The sequence below is a fragment of the Etheostoma spectabile genome, chromosome 5, assembly GCF_008692095.1.
Source record: "Etheostoma spectabile isolate EspeVRDwgs_2016 chromosome 5, UIUC_Espe_1.0, whole genome shotgun sequence".
Taxonomy (NCBI): domain Eukaryota; kingdom Metazoa; phylum Chordata; class Actinopteri; order Perciformes; family Percidae; genus Etheostoma; species Etheostoma spectabile.
This window is the reverse complement of record NC_045737.1, coordinates 9,842,613-9,865,208: the sequence shown is the minus strand read 5'-3', so window position 1 is coordinate 9,865,208 and position 22,596 is coordinate 9,842,613. Positions and strand designations below refer to the sequence as shown.

General features: G+C 37.9%; 2 long non-coding RNA genes across 2 annotated transcripts; one reads left to right on the top strand and one right to left on the bottom strand.

Annotated features, from left to right (window-relative positions):
• The first annotated feature begins 551 nt into the window (after positions 1-551).
• LOC116690138 (uncharacterized) lies at positions 552-13,164 on the top strand. Its single transcript, XR_004332178.1, has 3 exons — positions 552-864; positions 3,436-3,438; positions 13,153-13,164. It is a non-coding gene; the product is annotated as an uncharacterized LOC116690138 (long non-coding RNA).
• Positions 4,884-20,954, bottom strand: LOC116690139 (uncharacterized). The gene is made up of 3 exons (XR_004332179.1): positions 20,729-20,954; positions 14,696-14,702; positions 4,884-4,894 (listed from the first exon to the last, which is right to left on the bottom strand). It is a non-coding gene; the product is annotated as an uncharacterized LOC116690139 (long non-coding RNA).
• Between the last annotated feature and the right edge of the window lie 1,642 nt (positions 20,955-22,596).

Genomic DNA, 22,596 nt, shown 5'->3' with positions numbered 1-22,596 from the left:
GGAGGGGACGGCGATGTGTAGGAGTTCTGATAGATATGGAGGGGCAAGGTTATGGATGGCTTTGAAAGTATGGAGAAGGATTTTAAATTGTATTCTGAATTGAACCGGGAGCCAATGGAGCTGCTGAAGAACCGGGGTTATATGATGAAATGAGGGGGTTCTGGTGATGACACGAGCTGCTGAGTTCTGAAGAAGTTGAAGTTTATGGAGGGATTTTTGAGGAAGGCCAAAAAGGAGAGAGTTACAGTAGTCAAGGCGGGAGGTGACGAGATCCGACCAGACAATCTGATTGGTCAACTAGACATTAAGAAAGTGCTCAGATTAGCATGACAGCACACCCAGAGCCATTTCAGACACACCTGGTGCATCACTTAAAATATCACCATTTCTCTGTCAACATTATGGAGTTGAATTAAAAAAAAAACGTTTAAAAACCTTTGTATTTATGTAATTAATGCAGGAACCACAGTGGAACACACAAAAGCTCTCCAACTAGTATATAAAGTGATTCATCGGATTAAACGACTTATTTGTCACGCTCGGAAGTTAACTTTCAACTTAATTTTATTATTTATTATTACATGCATACAGTATATTACAGATAGAATAGGTCTAGACCACACTCTATAATTTACAAAGACCCAACAATTCCAGTAATTCCCCCAAGATTGGATATGTTTGGATCAGCTGTGCCGGTGGCGGCGATATCTAAGAAAACATAAATGTGATTTTCATGGACATACAGGAGATATATCAGTATATCAGATATATTAATTTTTTTCCAGCAGATATTTTGGTTGCAAAGAGATTAAGCTAGCAAAGCAGTTTTTTGTTTATATGTGCGGTAGTTATTCAGTTTGGGAAGTCCTATGATCTCTATGAAGCTAACGTTAGCTTAAGTTGACTGGCTGACAAAACTGGGAGGGATTAATTAACCCATGATTTTTAATTTTGAGAACAAATTGCCCCACAATATGAATGCAGTTTGATCATAACTTTTATGTTGTTGGTAACCGTATTGCATAATCGCAATATTAGTTGTATAATCGCAATGGCAGGGTTTGATTTGACGTCATTGTCATTTCACAACAGTGATGCTTACGAATCTCCTAGCTTAACGTCCTGCAGCATCACTGTCATGTAATATTGCTTAATCTCAATGTCAAGGATCCTTCTTTGGTAGGACTTGTCCTTCTAAGGAAGGATCCTTCAGAGGCAGGTCAGAGTCCTCCTTATGATTCGAAGAACATGTACAATGGAACAGGCTATCGAGTGCATGTCATTGCGTGCTTGCGTCATTGAATTTGTTTTGCCGCCTTCACTTTCTTGCTGCATTTCAAAACACTGGACAAAATGGTTGTGGAACTGTGAACTGTGCTGTTCACTGATTTTGTTGAGATGGAGAAGGTGAATCAGCCTCAGTAGAATGTTCTGTCGTCAACTTTGCCCGCAACGCGCTAAGGTAGGTAACTTTACCGACACTGATATGTAAGCACTAGGCTTTTTCTCTTATTCATCTCATTTCAATTAATTAAAAAGTGGGAGTTCATGTTTGTAGTTGTCACTTACCTGCAAGGAGAATTGCATTAATTGACCTAATCTTAATTTAATTAATCTTACAGTAGCTGTTAAAATTAGCCTGTAGTTTACAACATACATGTAACATTATTGTTCAGTTCAACAAATGCAAAATATGATCAGCAACTACAAGGCAAGCGCTACCAGCTAATGAGCTACCACAGGCAGTATGACATGCAGTAAACTGCAGATGAGAAAGATTAAATTGTACCGTAGACACACAAGCGTCAATCAAAATACAAAAAGTCCTAATAACAACACCATTGATAAACACCCGCTAACGAAATAAAGGTAGGTGTTAGTGTGATAAATGGTCAACAGTTGTCAGTTACGTTAATGATGAAGAAACTACACAGTGGACTTTTACTGTATGCTTAAATATATTTGTGATAAAGTTGTAATCTTACCAGGACAGGTTGGATGACCAACCTAAAGCGTTCTCCTTCTGTCTTCACTCTGGAAGCAACACCATCATCTGCAGCTCTGTCTGATCGCCCTTCATGTTGAATATACTTGTGTGTACAGTAAATAGTAATGTTTGAATAAATGTTATAGTAAAGATACATGTTTCGTAAAGTGTTTTTAAAAAAATGTAGACTTTACGAGTAATTAAAACAGATAGCTTTTGAATATAATTATTCAGTTAGAAGTTTCCTCTGTCCAGGTCACAATGATGGATGGAAAAATAGACATTGAAAACAGTTAATATTATACACACACGCCCAAGAACTTAATGACACAGACAAACCAGTTAATTTAAAGCATTTATTGTTAGAATGCCAATCTCTAATTTAGCAAATGTATTCAACATCTCTCTTTGGCCTCTGTCTCCGTGATGGTCTTGGGCTTTGCCATCCTTGGTGACTGCCTCCATTAGTTCTGTTAAAAGACAATTAACACAAGGAAAAGATGTTTACCGTTATGAATGCTATAACATAACATTATTACATGGGAAACTACTCATACATGTTAGCCTTCATTGAACGTTGCTAGTGAATTTAACACGGTGCAGTGTTATCTCCCATCTACAGATACAACTCGTGATAAACACAGAAACTTTACAAAGACAGCAACCTAGCTAGCTAACCGCCTAATGTTAAATGATGAGTTCAGTTAGCTAACGTTAGCTTGGGTGTATCTACCTAATTATTATAGCAATTTGTACCAGCATTAAAGCGTTAAGCTTTACATTGATGTAAAACATTAACGGCGATAACAAATGTATGGTAAATATTAAAGATACTTATCTTTTAAGTGATTATTTCACCGTCATAGATGCTGAAACCAAATTTCAGTAAGTTACATTTGGAAACTAACTGCATTGCAATGTCACATGGAGTGACTTATTTTACAAAAATGTTAGTTAGCATGGTATTGCTACTTATCTAAAAATAACAGACAATGAAACAATCAAAGACAATGTTGATTTACATACTGTCCTTATCACTTAACACGTGCCCCCCAAAATATATATTTTAAAAATAAACATAGTCACTTTAACAACATGGGGAACACATGAATGTACATGCTAAATTAACCATTGTTATTAAAAATCATAAAACATGTAATGTAACCTGTACACACAGTCTTAGCCTAATATACAATTTAGGATGCAACTCAATGATTGATGGTCAGAAATGCAACTTGTGCAGAATTGCATTACCTATCTATGTATGTAGCATACCAAACAGTACTTACTGCATCCTTGTGAAGGCAAACAGTACTGCAATACAATTCTACAATACCACAATATTGATACATATTCCATCATACTGTAAGTATAACTGCAAGTTTAAATATTATGATCACATGTTTGAAAATATATTAACACAACCAGCCATTGATGTATAAGCCAAGACAGTTGGGAAAAGTACTGCAGCCTGTAATCAAAATTTGTCTTTTAATACATCTTACTATTGACTTGTTTTTTTGTTTTTTACCAGCATGAACTCTTTACCCCTATATTGATGTATGGATCCTGGTAGCCAAACTTTATGTTCTTTTGATGTGCAGAGACTGGTTTTTCTCTACCTCCCATTTTGGTCCTGGATTTGCAGGTCAGATGGACGGATCAGTCAGAAGGGCTAGTAATTCACCCATTCCCATGTCCTGTCAGCTTGTCAGGGTTGTTAATTTTACCCCCCTACCCTTTCTGCCAGCTTGTGAGAGGGTTTTTAAGCCAGTGATTCTTTTGTGTCTTTCTTCCTTCTTCTAGACCCTGTGCTGTGATGGATTGAACCTTTCCAGCAAGAAATAAACCCTTGAAAGCTTTATTTCAGATCTCACCTAGATATTAGAATTTCTACCACAAGCCTTATAAAGTACATCCTGCCTGCTCACATGCTAAATTGACCATCTCTAGTGTTCTCAGGCCTTTTGTCTTCCATCAGAACACATAATTTCAAATAGGACCTTTTTATGGCTCCATTTTACATGATTCCAATAATATATAGTCATTGCAGGAAATTACTGTGTGAAATTTCAGGTCGGTGTTGGGTTCCCGCTGAAGGTTTCGTGGGATGAAAGCTTTTAGAAGCAGAAATTCTTGATGTTTCATTTCCATTTTCTCTCAATTTGCCCTCAGTAATATTGCTCTACAAATTTAAAAATCCGATATTTTGATACATCGGTGTGGTGTTGCCTGGCCAGAGTTGCTAGGAAGGTGGTAGGTAGGCAGACTAAAACATTGTATGTTCCCAGAGGTGAATATTTTATTTACAGTGGTCTGCAGTACACGGATAATTCAACAATCAAAAAGACTTAAGAAAAATAATGCATTATACGTGTAGCAATGCTAACAAACGGCACGTGTTTATAGCAGCACAGTCTCACCTCTTTCCCCTTGGAAGCGCAAATCCCACTGTTTATATAGGGTGGTCAATACATTAATACATTAATACCTAGAAATCTCTTAACATATGGAACTTAGTTACCAGTTCACTCTGTTTCCACTGACTATAACACAGTTCAGGGTTATTCACACATTTATTTATAATAACCAAAAACAACCAAAAGAAACATTCGTATAAAGAAAGAAAACCCTCTACTTGGTTTGGCCCGGTGATGTCATCAATGACAACCCTATTCCTATAAAGCAGGAAATGCTTAGGCCGGCCCCTCACTAAACAATTGTCGTGCATGGTGGAACTGAACTAAGGAGCGAACGATTGTAAGTATTAATACAGGAAAACCATTGAACCGTGTTTAAACTTGCAACCCAATGAAATGGAACTGAAACTAAATTATGACGTGTGTTTACTTTAACTTATATATATGCTTTGCTGTAGACTGTAACATAATGCAAACACAAACAAAACTGGATAGTATGTGGTGCACTTTTTTACAAGCTATGGTAAATTTAAAAAATAAACACACATAAAATAGAAGGTGTACTATAGATAATAATGACCTGTATGGGACAGGTGGTGAGCAAACCCACTTTGTCACAATTGGCCGATACACTGTGTGTGTGTGTGTGTGTGTGTGTGTGTGTGTGTGTGTGTGTGTGTGTGTGTGTGTGTGTGGTTGTGTGTTTTATATATATATAATATGTGTATATGTGTACGTATGTATGTATGTGTGTGTGTATAGGTCAGGAAATGCCTAATATTGGCCGGGCTCTAATGTTTACCTTGTTCTGTATGTATAATGCTGGAATCCAGTGTTTCCAGATAGAAAAAGATCCATAATAAACAAACATGAATATGCAATGATGGCCTTTACAGCAACCATTTTTAAAGTCTCATTTAACATTGCCATCAATCAGGTTTTGAGCCATTATTTGCTGCAACAGTGTACTATGGCTCCACATGCAGTTGTCTCTACACTTCATTACGTCTAGTAAAACTAATAGTAAGGTACAGTTTATGTAAATGATTGATCATGAATTATGAATAATTTTACTGACAAAGAAAAATATCCAAGTTTTTCCAAAGACTATTAAATGGCACGTTTTAGCACTTAATTATCTTCAATCTAGAACAGCATGCTAATTCATGCAATGATGTGACTTGTCGCTATGCCAACCTGAGGAAGCCTAAGGACTAAAGAGAAAGTGAGGGCCTGGGGAGCCATAAATCTCTCCTACCATGACCAAAAGAGAATTTAATGATTCGAGAGAGAAGTTGGGTATCTCCTGCTCTGTATGCTTGACAGAGCGCCACGAATGAGATTCATCCCATCAAGCCATTCTGCCTACTACTTGAAACAATCATAATATAGACTTTGACAACCGCTCTTACCAATGTACATACCCACATCCCTGCCTTTTCAGTTATTCTATACTTCTGTCAGCAAGGTGAATCATGATAGATAATCTTTGGCCCACTGCCCCTGACTTTAACCCCACTAGCAATAATAACTCTGCTGTGTCAAGTTCACACAAGGGACATGTGCACTGGCATATATCTGAGTTCAATTTCAGCTGGCTTGCAGCTGCATTGACTGGAGTGATATAATATGCCTGGAGCCAGAGGGGTGTGTCGTTCTGGGGAAAAAAAAAGTCATAACTTCAAGCTCTGGATGTGATACTTTTACACTTATTTCAAAATTTCTCACCTGTATTTATTATTAAAGTGAAATGTTGCAGCAACATTTTTAGCATGCATGAAAGACAGTACAACTCAATGTTTTGTTAGTGAAAACTAGATTTTCTACTAATTTATAAAAAATAGCAAAATGGAGAAAATCAGATATCGCAATATTATTGCGACAATATTGTAGGGTTGACAATTGGTGCAATAACGTATTTTCACAAAGATTTCACATAAATAATCATCAATAATGTGGATTTAATGACTAAGTGGTTAAAGGCAAATAATAGAACACATAGAACAGTCTGGTAACTTGACATAACTTTACTGTGATGCAGCCTTAAAACCTAAAGACTACACCTGCCACATTACCATTTACAAAATCTAAGACCATATCTAGCCTCATATCACGTTGTAATATCAATGTTGCCCAGGCCTAGTATGCACTATGCATTTAAAAGTTAAATTGGCACACAAAACAAGTACGCTTTTTTAAGGATCTTGTGGCTTTTGCAGCACCAGTTGTTATTTTAAGCAGTTCTGTTCTATGGAGGCCTTGATTACATTGTGAGTTTCCAAATTGGGAGATCTGGGCTCAAGAGGACAAAAGGCCACTTGGCCAAACTAAGCTACTGCTAGAGGATGAGAAGTGTCAAAGTCTGAAGAGAAACACATTATATGTTAATGCAATGCCATAGTTCTGCTTAAGGGTACAGTTGGCAACTTGGTCTGGTTTGTGCTTGTTAACTATGCGGTGACTGTAAAGCTAAATCTAATGAGTGTCTGCTGAAGAAGTTTAGCAACTTGAACTTGAACATTTTCTAAATAAAAAAAGTTATGACCTCCTCAAACAGAGGCTGTGATTAAGTGTAAACATCCCTACGTGGAATTGGCTGTTTTAGCAACAACAGGTAATATAACTTTGAATTTATTGTGATTTTTAGTTGAGCTGGGTTCTTATCAAGAGTCCAGAAGTATTCTGTAATAAAGCTCCCACAAGGAATAAAAGAGCTTTTGAATGTAGAACAAAAGGCATCTTAAGTAGATGAAGACATGCTGTCTCAGGCTGTGATGAAGTAATTCAGCTGCTTCTTTCTGTTTTCTAATCATTAAAAAGGTTGTCTTTCATATTCAGTTTTTTCCCCCAATCTGATTCAAGAGGATGCAAGAGAAATGCAATATAATGACATAACCAGTTCACATACAAAAACCTGACAAACATCTGTCACTAAATAAATCTCCCTTTTGTTTGCAAACCTTAATATGTCTGACAAGACTTGTCTGCAATTCTACTGAATAGCAGACATGGAGCCTCTTGACCCACCACACAACCTGTTCAATTCAATTCAGAGCAGTCCAGAGTAACTGGATCCTTGTATTGGTTTTATTTAGACTTTTATTATAAAAAAATATTCTGTCCTGTGGGTAGAGGATAATAGTAATCGGGTGGGAATATCTTAGAGCATTTGCTCGTATATCATATGTCTTATATCTAAGGATTCAGCGTTGCAATGCACTACTAAGTCTGTCTCCAGGGAATGTGAACATTTACAGAAAAAGACTCGGTTTAAAGGCAGATCCTGTTCGGTACTGATTTCATCAACAAAATTACCCAAAAGCACTCTGTGTACGTTTGAATAGGCTGCCTTTATAGGCAGTTATTTTCGAACAGGAATGTTTCTATGACTAAAGCATGTGTATAAATCAGTAGAAGTAGCCTCAGTTTTTAAATCAAGGCTTACAGTTATGTAATTCCAAGTGTTTTGTCCCTCTCCATATGTTCCTCTGACAAGACTGTTACACAGCCTCATCATATTAAGCTTTTTTACTTCCTCATAAAATAAAATGTCCTTGTTTCACTCTCTGCCTTGCCTTCACTCTCACCGTAACTTGTATATGCTCTTATATTTAGCTTTTTGTTTAGTTTTTTTTTCAATATTATTTATTGTTGTTTCTGATAGGGCTGAACAATATGAGGAAAAATGCAATATGCGATTACGTTGAATATCGCAATAACAAGATTACTTGCGATAAATAAACACATTTAAAAGTGTACTAATTTCTGTCTTTCTGCTGCTTTCAGTATTCCGCTAAAATACGTCAAAATGATTGTTGAATTCAAAACAAGTGAAAGGAAAGAATGTCTAGTTAACATTATTTTATTAAATAAATTAAACATGAAATGGAACGGTTAGCTTTTAAAGTGCAATTTTTCTACTTATATTTTCTTTCAACTAACACAAAAATTCTCTGATTGTCTTTCGCGATACGTTGGAGCCTTTTGCGTTGTGTTCATTGCGCCAGTTGGTTTTGCGATGACAATTAAAAAACAACATATTGTGCAGCACTAGTTTCTAATGTGTATTGCTGATGTAGCCTGTTTTTCTGTGGATATGTTTTCTTCTATGTTAACTTTACTGGTTATCATATACTCTTTATGATATATCGTCTTTAACTTTGCTGTAAACCTGTCCTATTATGGTTTATGTGTTTCAAACAACTATGCCTAAAATTGATCTTTAAAAATTAAATCTGCATTGAACTAGAGAGTGATCCTCGATGAGGGGGAAGAAAAGGGGATTTTTTTTCTGGACATGACTTAAAAGTGTCCCACTCCATGAGGGAGAACGATGGTCTTTGGAATGTCCTCTTGATACTGCAGTTAGTAAGATGGCAACGCAGCCTTCACAGTGTGCAAAATCAACAGTTAACTTTCTCTCTCTTCTTCTACATGGTATATTCTTGTCCTCATTTGCACATCAGTATCTGTTTGATCTCCATCAGCCACGCAAGTTAACAGTGGCAGCCTTGAACTTGGACCAGGGATGAAGAGACATGGATGTTTTAAGCACATCCAGGCATACATCATTATTCTTTTCCCTTCCTTCTAATTAGTTAATTGAAAGGACATCTGTGTAACATCTACAACACATTAGTGTTTCCCCATGGATTTGCTCTGATACTAGTGCCAGCATAACTACCATGTCAGTTTATTGTGGCACACTTTGAACAAATTCCGTTTTATCTTGGCTTTTAATTATATGGAACAAGTTCACAATTTACAATCAATGCTCATCTCTGTCTATGAATATTTATTAAAAAATGTAGTTATTATTTTGGCATATTATAAAATGTGCCACAGCATTTGTGTTAATGGTGGCAATGCACTAGGGATATTCACAATTAGGCAACCAGTAAAGCAGCTGTATCCCACATATTTTTACTTTCTCATCCTATGGCAGCTCATTGAATTCCTTTTTCCCTTGCTCTTCTTTTAATACCTCAATGTATTTCATATAGATTTTGCCATAAGCCCCAATCAATACCTCCATTTGAGATTTGTGTTTGCTGCTAAAGCCAAGCAATAGGCTAAGCGAGTAAAAAGAGCAAGGGCTGCAGGACAGCTTTGACAAACAACTAACATTTAGTATGCTGAACCATTTATTAATATTTGGCCTAAAAGCTACCCCTAAGGAAGACAACGTCGATTTGAATTGCTCATAATAACATATTTTTGATATTGTGGATCTGAATGAATGTATGTAATGTACAAGATGACCACAATGTCAAAAATCTCATTTGCTAACGGCACATTGAAGCAAACTTTGTGCATGTCATCATTAAAGTATGACTCTGCTTTTTGCTTTTCTGTCTCCATTTTTCTCTCGCTGTCTCTTATTCACTATACTGGCAGGAAGGTGCAACGCTAGCTAACAGCCAAAAGGTGTGATAGCAGGAAATGCATTCTGGGACACACTGACACCCCAATTACCTGCTGGCAGCGGCAGGGTTAGCTCCTTGTAGTGTCCTTGGGTTGTGACATTTTCCCTTTCAGCTTCCCCTCAGATTTACTGGAATGAGCGGGGTTGCTGAGCAGGCCACTTTATAAATACATCTCCTCTCGATTACGGTGACCACCGGCCCTGGGCAGCTGAGTGTAGCTTGGATGGCTTCATCCCTTGAGAGCCGATGTCGTAGATCAAGGCCCCAAATGGCTGTCCTAACTCTGCTATCAATCTTTGTTATTGCCAGCCGCTGACGGCAGCGTAAGAGACACACACAATGTGCTGCTATCTAATCAGTGTGGTGCCGATCACCGGATGGTGAACATAAAACAATAGCTCTTGTGTCCCTTGCTACAGGTTTTGTACAGACCAGAGATTGTCATAAGGGATCATTGATGAATATTGTCCTGTGTTTGCATTGTATCAACCTAAATGTTTATTAAGCATTTAAACACATTTGCAAACTTTTACATTGCTGCTGTATGTACAAAAAGCTCAAACGGATCCATGCTATTATCACGTTCAAGGTTGTATCTTGACCATAAGATACTTAAATGTACACTATTTTATTAGTGTTACAGGGTTATGTAGGTGGCACAAATATCTATAAGAGGAACTGTAAGTGCACTGGAGTTACTGAAACAAGTAGCAGTTTGTTCACACACCTAGGACAATTAAGCAGAAATCAAAAGGTATTTAGTATATGAGCTTTTAAAGTCAAAGGGTTTTGAATGTGTCTGGCATGGAGAACACAGATATGATTAGTTCCATAAGCTTCAGGGGTAACAGAGCATTACATACGTGGGCGACATACACTACATTAAGACCATCTTTTCACCGTGTATGTGAGTAAATACAGAAAACATTTCTGAGTTCATTTTATATATATATATATATATATATATATATATATATATATATATATGTGTCTCCCATTAAGCTTGAGAAACACATTTACATCAATAGAAAAATGAAAGGCCCTCACGCACACATGTTTATCGTTGTTTTGGGGGATTAGACCTCTTAAGTTTGAAATTAGGCAGTACTATGCTGGGCCTTTGCTGATGTCACTATTGTCTGTAGTGGAAGGAATTATAATTGAGTAAGCTGTCAAGACAACAGTTGCAACAAAAGAAAAAGAAAAGTTTGAACATGGTCTTCTTCACATGCCCACGCTTTCCCCAAAAAGAGATCTAATTAGCCAGTAAGTTAAAACACTTTCTCGTAGGCCTGTCAGTATTTTAAGATACAGTTTGAACTTTTCATACAACTTTTCAGATTTATAAGATGCAGTCTGTCAAAGATTGAATCGATTTTAGGGCAAAATACAAAGTCTACCAAGTCTATCTCATTCAAATGTTGTTCTTAAATGCTTTTTCTTCCTTTTTTTTTTCTTCTGAAAAGTGGTTTAAGCTTCAGAGACCTTAAGAGGTTATGAGGTGATAATTATGCTTGTAAACACAAGTTTTAATGCTGCTGCACCTATGCATTATTTACACAGCTAACTTCCTGCAATAGTATGTTAAACACTGGTTAAGTCTGCTCTGGCTCCCAGAGTTTTAACATTCACTGTGGGAAAAGGTGCAATCTGTCTGCATACCCAGGGTGTATTTGAACTACAAAGATGAAAGGAAAGGTGGCTGAAGATTATGAATTTAACACAGCAAATAGACAGCCTTCTCATCTTTGACAAGTTGAGTACATTTTATTTTAAATTGTTTGGAAATACATATATTCCCCAAAACACACATAGACACATTCTCCCTCACTCAATAAACATAACCAGCCAAATAAATATGCATACATCACCATGTCAAATTCCTGTATCAGAAAAGCTTTCTTATAGTTTTAAAATGTGTTTTTAAGGCTGCTGTTGCTCAAATCATGGAAAATATCAGTTGCAAATGAACTGAGAGTGCACGCTTAAAAACACGTAAAACAGTTCTCCACCTATTTAGCATTGTGCTCCTACGACATTGTCAGACTCACGATTGATGGTTTAAAAAATGAACAAAATTATTGCAGGAGAGCTATTTTCTTTTTTATTCTACTTGTGCTTTTATTTGAAAATATGGTGTGCAATTATGTTTGTAGGTGATACATTGGAAAACATTAACAGATGGAGCAAAGGCTCTATCTCATTGGACTTTTTCCTCCTTCCATTTCTAGAATAAAAGCTGTATTTCTTAGGCTTGTAGCGTATTTCCAAACCAATCGGTGTTTGTGATTAAAGTGCATTATACTTTCGTTTTCAGTGCAGTTATGCTTTACTGAGCATCCAGTGTTGTGATAAAGTAATCAGATTTTGTTTCTTGCATTTGCCAAAATCAGATACACATTGGAAAAATAGCTTTCACATTTCAAAAGCAACCCAAATTATCTCATTCAGTTAAATGAGTCATGTTGTATATACAGTAAAAAAAGAAGTGAAAGGTCATATATCTGTCATTAATTTCCATTTTTCATTATAGATAACGCTTTGTATTTTTCATTGAAGAAACCAATAACTTCTGATTTATGAAAACTAAGGTGGCAGATGGCAGCTACTCGATATGTTGGAAGTAACCTCCTCTCTCTGTAGGTACTGCAGGCACTGAAGATGCCATGTCATTAACATACAATGCTACCCCAGTCCCAGTTCACTAAGCTAGTCCAATTTAAATTTATCGCAGACCTTCATATGGTGTGACCCCGAATGTGATCCCAAATTGGCTTCACGTTTGGAAGCAGTCAAGGAACCCACCGTGTTCAGATGGCTCAGCATTGTAATGCCAGGTTATGTTGTGAACTGTCACCAGACAATGAATACACGCTTATCAGTTGAAAGAAGAAAAAAAAATTAACATTTTCTTTTTTAGCAATGTGGCTCCAGAGATGGCAGTATTGGTTGTTCCATCTGGTGGCCTGTGGGTCCAACAATTTGGTTTGGAGTGATTTACGGGACATTTCACACAGACTTTACTGTACCCAGAAGGAGGTATTCCAGTTACTCTTGACCCTGGACATTTCCACTAATTCAACACTTTAGTTCATGACAGGATCCCATCCATCTATCCATCTTTTCTGTTTATGGTCATGGGGGACTGTGTTGTATAAATATACAAAACATGTCACAAACGTATGTTCATTTTTCATGTCTTTAAACTGCTATGAGACTGGAGCATGTAGAGAACATGCAAACTCACGGAAAAGCCCCAAGCAGCCAGCCAATTCGAATCCATGACCTTCTCACTGTGTGGCAACTAAACTAACCTGAGCCACTGTGTCTAAAACCTTTCGGATTAAAAACTTTTAGCCTTATAACCGCTTTTAATGCTTAATCAACACTTATAGAAAGGGTGTCTCTGAATTGTTGAAATGGCTTTCTGGAAATAGTTCTGATTGAGAAGACCGATATTGTTATACCCTTTTGCCCACACTGTATTTGCTATATCTAGTTTGACATTTTGTGTGGTATCATTTTATTTGTGTTTAATACTCTTTCCCTGACTGCATAGAGTATTTAACTTCTGAGAGCCATCAGACTATCATCCATCTGCCACATATACTGTACCGTTGAAGACGTTGGCAACACAATGAAAAATTAAGAATCTGATGACTAATAGGATTCAATTTTTTCCAATGTATCTAAGCTTGACTGAATTTGTACAGTAGTAGCATAAAACAACAAACACATGCTTAAATGAATTATAATACATTTCAAAGTACACATAGTAAACTTGGTAAAAACAATCACAAATGACATTCCAATTTTTTGTTATCACATTTTATCTAACAAAAGAATGACAGGTCCCCCTCAGCCTTTTAAATTGTCTCTCCATATCTACTGTACGCGTTGTTCAGTTCAACATCCACACCAACTTATAAAAATAATACAATTTAGAAACGTAATTATTTGTTCAAATGAGTCAATTTACATAAATAACAATTCTCTTGGGGATCATTACATTTTGTCTTATTAATTTCTGATAGTATTATATGTGTATAGCTACAGACGGTAGATCTTTTCTAGTCAGGCATAAAATGTGAATAGTTTTGCTTTAATTTCTGATATTTTACACATCTGCTATTTTACACACATGACAAGATGAAGGCTGTGGGCCTATTTACTTTGATTATAAGGTCAAGTGAGTGAATATTGGTTTGAAAATGAGTTTTTTTATACCCATTTATTGTCTCAATGGGTCAATTCGGCTGCAGAGGAGAGGACCAACATTTATTGGCCCTACTCCTGGCAAATAAAGGGAGTTGTTTTGTGAAGAAAAAAAAATCCATCTGTTTGGTTTTCTAAATGATATCCTATCATAATGACAATATAGGCATTTGCAGAATAGGTATGTAGGAAAAGAAGGGGAGGAGTTAAGCATAGCACACACAATGACGGAATAATTAAATATTTTTACCACAGTGTTAAATGGCCTGTGCTATGGTTGTTCAAGTGTTAACATGCAATCTGCAGTGAACAGTGACTTAGAAAAAGGTATATGCCCCAGGATAACAATCCTAACTATATGTCTCAGATGTCAGAGGACATAACACACAGACAAAAGAAATAACCATGTTTGCAGATGAAGCACATGCACAGAGGCAACCGCAGACACAAATACTGAAATACTGGAACACTAACACAATCAAGTACAATGCAGCAGTGTAGCCTAAGTATATGAAGTGTAAATTTGCTGAACCTTATTGCAATTTTGTGTTACCTTCCTTACCCAGGGGCTATTTTAATAGAACACTTTGTCCATCACCTAATGTGCTCGTAATATCTTTTAGCAACAAAGTGCCTTTATCTTAAACAGGTCTCCTTGCAGAAGTTAAGAGTCAAAAGTTTTTCCTTTGCAAAGAAAAAACACTATTCAGCTGTGATAGGACGGGGCAATTACAACAATTACATTTTATTTATAATATCAAATCATAACAAAAGTTAGCTGGAGACACTTTACAGATAGAGTAGGTATCAACCACACTCTGTAATTTACAAAGTACCCAACAATTCTAGTAATTCCCCCAAAAGCAAGCAATTAGTGCGACAGTGGCGAGGAAAAACTCCCTTTTAGAAAGAAACCTCGGACAGACCAGTGGCAGTAATAGTCACAATAAAGATAAAGTGGTAGTCGTAGTAGTTTATGTCATAGCAGGGCACTGCAGGGCGATACAGTGTGTAGCGTGGCAACCAGAGCATAGCTGGACATGGCGGGATGCAGCAGGGTTCAGCAGGATGCTGCAGCACACTGAAGGGCATTGTAGAGCATAACAGAATGTAGCAGGGAGTGCAGCAGTACCACGGCAACAGCTGCAACCAAGATCTTGTTGCTGTCCTAATCCAAGAAAATATGCTGGGCGAAAAGAAAATATAAGGACTCCGGGGAGTAAATTCTACAGAACTAGGTTGGTAACAAGCATTTCTGGGGCAGGATGCATACGAATGGAAAGGGAGAGGAGAGAGCAGCTCGGTGTCAAAGGAAGTCCTCCAGCAGTCTCAAACTATACCAGCACAACTAAGAGAGACAGGTTAAGGAGAGGTGCCTGGTCAGGCTAGAACTCTCCCCAGCCCGAGTGGGCTTTACTGGCCTGCCTCCCTCTATTTTAATGATATTATTGATTGTATGGTAGTTGAATCCGTCAACTGAAGAGAAGCAGGTGTGCCTGGCTAGGCGGACACTGCAACTCCTCACTCCCTAACTATAAGCTTTATCAAAGAGGAGAGTTTTCAGGTTATTCTTAAATGTGGTGACGGTTTCTGCCCCCCGAACCCAGACTGTGAACTGGTTCCACTGGAGAGGAGCCTGATAGTCGAAGGCTCTGGCTCTTTTAAAGAGTCTAGGAATTACAAGTAGCTCTAAATTCTGGGAGCGTAATGCTCTAGATCATGGGTCTCAAACTCGCGGCCCGGGGGCCAATTGCGGCCCGCGGGAGGAAATTTTGTGGCCCCCTACTTGACATCATAGTTAAGTGTTGGTACGGCCCGCGCGTTCTGACACTTTTTGTCATTGCGCATGTCACTTATGGGCTACCGTAGTCTCGTGACAGCGGTGTAACCGTTGTCAAGCTAGCTAAGTACCCTTTGTGGCAAATGCCTGAGGTTTGACAATGTGATGTCTGTTGTTGTGAAATGCAAACCATATCAGATCTAGGGGTTTAAAGCACCGGCAGTTCGGCGCCCTTTTTTGAGGAAATAGAGGTTTTTTTTTGGAATACTTGATGTGGCCCAGCTAAACCCGACTCTACTTCCAGCGGCCCCCAAGTAAATTGAGTTTGAGACCCCTGCTCTAGATGGACAATAAGGCACTAATAGCTCTTCTAGATATGTTGGTGCTAGACCATTTAGAGCCTTGTAGGTCAGGAGAAGGATTTTAAATTGAATCCTGGATTTTACAGGAAGCCAATGCAGAGACGCTCATACAGGACAAATATGATACATTTACTTAGTTCTTGTCAGAACACTCGCTGCAGCATTCTGGATCAGCAGGAGAGTCTTAAGGGACTTATTTGAGCAACCTGATAGTAAGGAATTACAATAGTCCAGCCTAGAAGTAATGAATGCATGGAAAGGTTTTTCAGCATTGTTTTGAGAAAGGATGTTCCTAATTTTGGCAATGTAACGAAGATGAAAAAAGGCTGTTCTTGAGGTTTGTTTAAGATGGGCTTTAAAGGATATATCCCGATCAAAAATAACTCCTAGATATCTGACAGTAGTGCTGGAGGCCAGGGCAATACAATCCAGGGTAGCTTTATCTTAACTTCAGTTTTGTTTGAGTTTAACATCAGAAAATTGTAGGTCATCCAGGATTGTATATCTTTAGTGCATGCTTGAAGTTTAGCTAACTGACTGGTTTCGCGAGTGCCACTGTTATGTGTCATCCACATAACATTGAAAGTTAATTGAGTGTTTCCTTACAATATGACCTAGAGGAATTATATATAAGGAGAATAGAACTGGTCCAAGCACTGAGCCTTGTGGAACGCCATAGCTAACTTTAGCGTACTTGGAGGATTTATCATTAACATTAACAAATTGAGAATGATCAGAGATATAGGACTTAAACCAGACTTAAAATGAGCCTGGTAGTGATAGTCTCAACCTTCCCTTTGGCAGTTGAGGTTGTTAAGAAGTCTCTATTTGTGAATGCATTATATGATGAAACATCAGTAAACTGATTATAGGCGTAAGTTATGACATTGAAGTAGGGCCAAAATCTTATATCGCAATATAGGTAATTTTATATCATATCATATCACAATATATTATACTATTTTTATACTAGTCTTTATGAAATAACCATTTGGTAATGCCTGTTTTTGTACATGCCTGTGTGAATTGAATTCTTGACAAATGGAAATTATTAGTATGAAAAGTTTTATTTTTATTTTAACAACAACTCGTACAAAATGAACCTACTGTAAAAACTGATGTAAATATTGTATTAACGTAGTTCGGCCTTTGTTTTTCTCTACAATGCGCTAAAAATGGTATACGTTAGATGTTTCTAAATCGTTTCCACAACACATATAGTCCCATCGGCCAGCACGACGTTGAAATCAGGCACATCATTATTCTTCTTCTACATGTTTACATCTTTAGAAAAATGTCTTTCTTAGTGATTTTATCTAACAAGAAGAACAAAATGTATAGTTTTAAATCCAATTGTAAACAAAAGGTTAGCCACTTCACTAAACAGAATCTTAAAGGTCCCATGATATGATGCTTTTTGGAGGCTTTTATATAGGCCTTAGTGGTCCCTAATACTGTATCTGAAGTCTCTTTCCAGAAATTCAGCCTTGGTGCAGAATTACAGCCACTAGAGCCAGTCCCACAATGAGCTTTCCTTAGGACATGCCATTTCTGAGTATGTAGCTACTGAGGATGAAAAAGGATGGGGAGGTGGAGGGTGGGGGTTTTACATTAACCAACTGCCACTTTGCTTTTTTGAAAGCCAAAATATTTCTATCTTTCTCATGGGCAGGCAAAATTCTCTGGGCGGACAAAGCAGAGAAAGTGGTGTTAACCTTTTCCCTTAAGACATTATAAGGGGAACATTCCAGATCGGCCCATCTGAGCTTTCTTTTTCTCAAAGGCAGAGCAGGATACCCAGGGCTTGGTTTACACCTATCACCATTTCTAGCCACTGGGGGACCAATGGCAGGCTGGGGGAACACATATCAATGTTAGAAAAAACCTCATGAAGTGAAATTTTCATGCCATGGGACCTTTAATAGCGGTTCATAGACACTTTATTTGCTTATATAGACATACTGAAATTCACAACAACTCGGAATTGCAGTAATCACTACACAAGACATAAGTCTATCTAAAGACATTATTATTACACAAAGGAAATAAAAGTAGACGCACAGTATTTCTTGGCTGCTGCGGACCCTCACAGTCTTGTCTTTTGGACAACATGATGTGTGTTACTGGTCAGTGTGTGGGATGAGGTTCCTGAGCAATGCTTGCTTTCACATGGGCGGACAGAGAATAACAGCCGGATAGTGTTGTAAACTACCAACAGTAAGTGCCTGTGTGGGCCTTCATATGATGCCTGTTTTGAATTAAGTAGGACATTTAACCTTGAGACAGTGTACATAGAAAAAAGAAAACCAATAGGCATAGTAATTGTGTTACAGGGAATGTTGCGGTATGTCTGAGGTCCTTGTAGAAAGCATTGCATCTGCTGGCATAAGGCGCGTAGCGAGATGAGCCAGAGCATCACATTCAACAGCATTAGTCATTTCCTTACTGACTTGTAGCAACCAAGCAGCATTTGTGATTTAGCCTGTTACATTAAACACACATGGAGTCACAGATGGAGGATAATAATGACTTGTATTCTTCCTTGTAAATTCCCCACCCAGTTTTACAATGGATTGTTCTTTGCATTGTTCTTTTCTTGGCTCACAGGGAAAAAATATAAATATAAAAAACTGTAATACTATTAAAACAAAATAAAATACAGAAAAAGTAAACTACCTAGGGCTGCACAATTAATAGAATTTTAATCACAATCACGATTTTTTCTTTTTAAATGCGTCATTTCATAGAATGCTCCAGGTTTTTTTGCAAAGCCAATCTACCGCTCTGTAAACCACTGTCTGATCATGTGCCAGTCAGAGTTGTTCCCTGCATCGCGCAGCTTGTTTTCCAGATGTAGACAGTCACAGAGGACAGAGTAACGGAGGAAAATTAAACAGAATTCAACAGTCTGTTATACGTCGGCCACAAGGTTTACCAGTTTACTAGTAAACGCAACATTTTGTCCCGTCTGTGTTGTTTTTCAGACAAAAGCAGTGACCAGTGCTAGTCGGTGCTATTTAGTGTCTGTTAGCTCACAGGGCTCTAGGTCGCACCGGTGCACCTAATGTCCTCGCATCCGCTGCAATGTTATGCAATGGATATAGTTTGATTTGCGTTGCATGACCCATTTCTTCTGTAAAGCCTTGCCTGTTTTTTGATCTCTCCTCGATCTCCTCTTACTCCCTTCTAACATTTCTCTACAGTTTTAATTGTTATTAACCCAGCTTTCTATTGTTAAGCATGAGAGGCAAACCTGTATTTCTACCAGTGTTTCCGCTGGTAACTCTGCTATCGCTGCCGCCACGGTGAAAAACACAGAAGTTATTGAATGCAACTAACTTTTGTAGATTAATAGCGTGTGAGACGAAGCCTGCTGGACCTGCAAGAGATGTGTTTTTTTTCTATTTTTGTTATTTCCACTAACCCCAACCGGCCTGTCAGACGCCGCCTACCAAGAGCCTGGGTCTGTCCGAGGTTTCTGCCTAAACGGAAGTTTTTCCTCGCCACTGTCACACTGTTGCTTGCTCTGGAGGAAACTACTAGAACTGTTGGGTCCTTGTAAATTCTGGAGTGTGGTCTAGACCTACTCTATCTGTAAAGTGTCTTGAGATAACTCTTGTTATGAATTGATACTATAAATAAAATTGAATGGAATTGAAATTGAATTGAATGTGACCCATGGCCAGAATATCATAGTTCATAAAAATGCAGCGCAGTGACGATACAGACATTTCATACACATAACGTGTGTAACTCTGCTGACCCGCCATTCAACCCGTGCTGGACCCATTCATAATGAGTCAGCCGTCACTCTCTGAGTAGCATATACGTCCATCGCACTCCCTAGCTATTTTAATCAGTTATTGTTGAAAACAAGTAAAGGAGCTTTCTCAGAGATACATAAAAAAAATTATCATTTGGCCAAAATCGTGCAGCCCTAAAACCACCCGCTATTGTAATAAGATGAACACTGTAACGGGAACTGCTGGTTTTGGGCTTTTCAGTCAAAATTAGAAGTGTGACGAGAACTGGTCTTGGGCTGAACGAGATTGTGTTTTAGCATTAACATTGCGATGTGTGCATGCGCGTTAATCACATTTCAGGACGTTGTGATGTTGATGCTAAAACTTTTTTGCTGCATGATAGAAAAGTCAACTTTCACCGTTTTCCTTTTACATGGCCGGACAACCCTTTATCTTTGTCTTACCCTCTAAGACAGGTAGCCATGTGGGCAGCATGTGTATGTAACGTTAGTCCGACGGGGTTTACTGTTATGGGAAGTGAGGCTCTTTGTGTGTAGAAAAGTACCGTAGGCAGCAGCTGCCGCTGGCACAGTGATGCGTGTAGTTTTCAATGGGTATTCAGTGTTTTTCAAATACAAAATAAATCACTTGATTAATGCAACTTAATCACAACCATTTTTGAAGTTGGCCACAGGTGTATTTGGATCAGTATCCCGAACAAGTATAACCATAGATTAGACGGTAAGCGTTTTTGGTTGGAATTTATTCTCGCAGCAAACACCCATTATTGTAAACTATGCTTTTAGTATCTAGTAATTGTTGACTCTATTACTCGAACTCTGAGCAATCTCCAGGAGAACTCTCTGCTCCGTGACCGGGCTTCTCGGGTGCTGCTAGCAAATCACTCCGCAGAAGTAGCAGTGCTTCGCCTTTCTGAGAACATAGTTCCCAGTTAGTACGTGGTTAGAATATGGCTATGTCTCATTTGACGTTGTTATTTGTACATGCTGTGACTATACAAGTCACAGATCAGACAGAGTTGCAGCAGGCATGGAGATTAAAAGAATATGTACTGACTCTGGGGGGGAACGGGTAATAAGCTAAAGTCCCAATAAGTCGGCGTGTTCCTTTAAAATGAGTCGGGAAGCGGACAACAAAACCTAACCTTACTTTTAATCATATTAAATAAAGAGAAATGTTCTCCCTTTGTCCAATAATAGTCATACATCAATACTAGAGTAGCCTACTTCCTTTTTTAGTGCTGCAATTAATAAAATGCTAAGGAGGAGAAAATAGCATCTGTCTTCATAAAAATCGTCTGCGTGTTTGTTGGGAATTTATTTGTGCTTTAGAACGTTATCGATGTAAAACCATAGTAAAATAAGCTTTATTTCTCTCTGTCTATTGTACAATGACAAATTCAAGCACAAAACATTTTGTCTCAACAGTCTTAACTACTGCCAGAAAATTGTTACTTTGTTGAAAAATGTTACCTTGTAACCTTGTTTCTGTCTGGTTCTCTGACTCTTGCTCCACCATACATATGGAATAATTAACAGTGTAACTGTTAGTTATACAGGAGAGAGGCCAGTCATTTGAGTTTATGGCAAAACCTTTCAGTGCTCGGTTTTCATTTTGTGACTTGATTGAATAAAGGAATATTTTATATTCTTATAGTCTTGTTTCTTCATTTAATTTTTCTGCAAAAAAGTGTTAAAATCGGGTCCAGTCGCCCGCTCTTCTTTTGCATAAAGTTGAATAGAGGCAACTTTGTGCAAATGAGCAGTGGGGTAGCTCGGCTCAACACCTATTTCTCGCATAAAATGTTTTGAAACACGTCTCGAAGGACACATACCATTAGAACTTGGGTGAACCCCTAGCTGGTGTTCAATAAAGAAATACATGTTTTTTTATATTTCAGATAATTTCATAAACAAAATGTAGATTATGCTTGAGTAAATTATACCCCTTTTAACAAAACTGGTTAAAAAGAAAAAAATATGTATATTAATATTTAAATAAATGACTGGGAGAGTCCGGTAAATGATGACTCTGTACGGTAAAACTGAGATTAACACTAATATTCAAATGTATGTTCTTCTTGATCATCCGTAGTAAATTTAGTAATTTGCTCTTAAACACATTTGGAGAGAGTTTGAACTGCTATTTTTATTCTCAGTTCTTATTATTTTGGTACCGGTGATTTTCCTTTGGGTTTGGCTAAAACCTTTTTGGGGTGCCACAAAATCCTCTATGCAGGAAAACCCCTGACACAATGGTCAGTCAGTTTCATTTTCCTTATCATTTTAAGATGGCAGTTTTTTTTTTCTTTCAGCCTTCATCCTAAATGTGTCCCAATTTTCATCCTATTCTAATCCTATTTGTTTTGGTCTTGGGAGGAGGGGACGTCCTCAAGCTTGCGCCCTGGGTTTAAAATATAAAGACAAACACTGAAATCTGATCTTATTAGTTTGTTGTATGTAAACAGTGGGATTCAGGAAAACATCTGAGAGGAAAGGTATTCAATTCAACAAAAATTACCAACACATCACTGGAACGTGATAAGAGTTTGCTTGGTTGCCGTTTTTCCAGCATGCATGCTCGATACTGCCAGCGCTTGTCAGTGGCGTCAACGATGCCTTTGCTCTTTGAAAAATAAACCA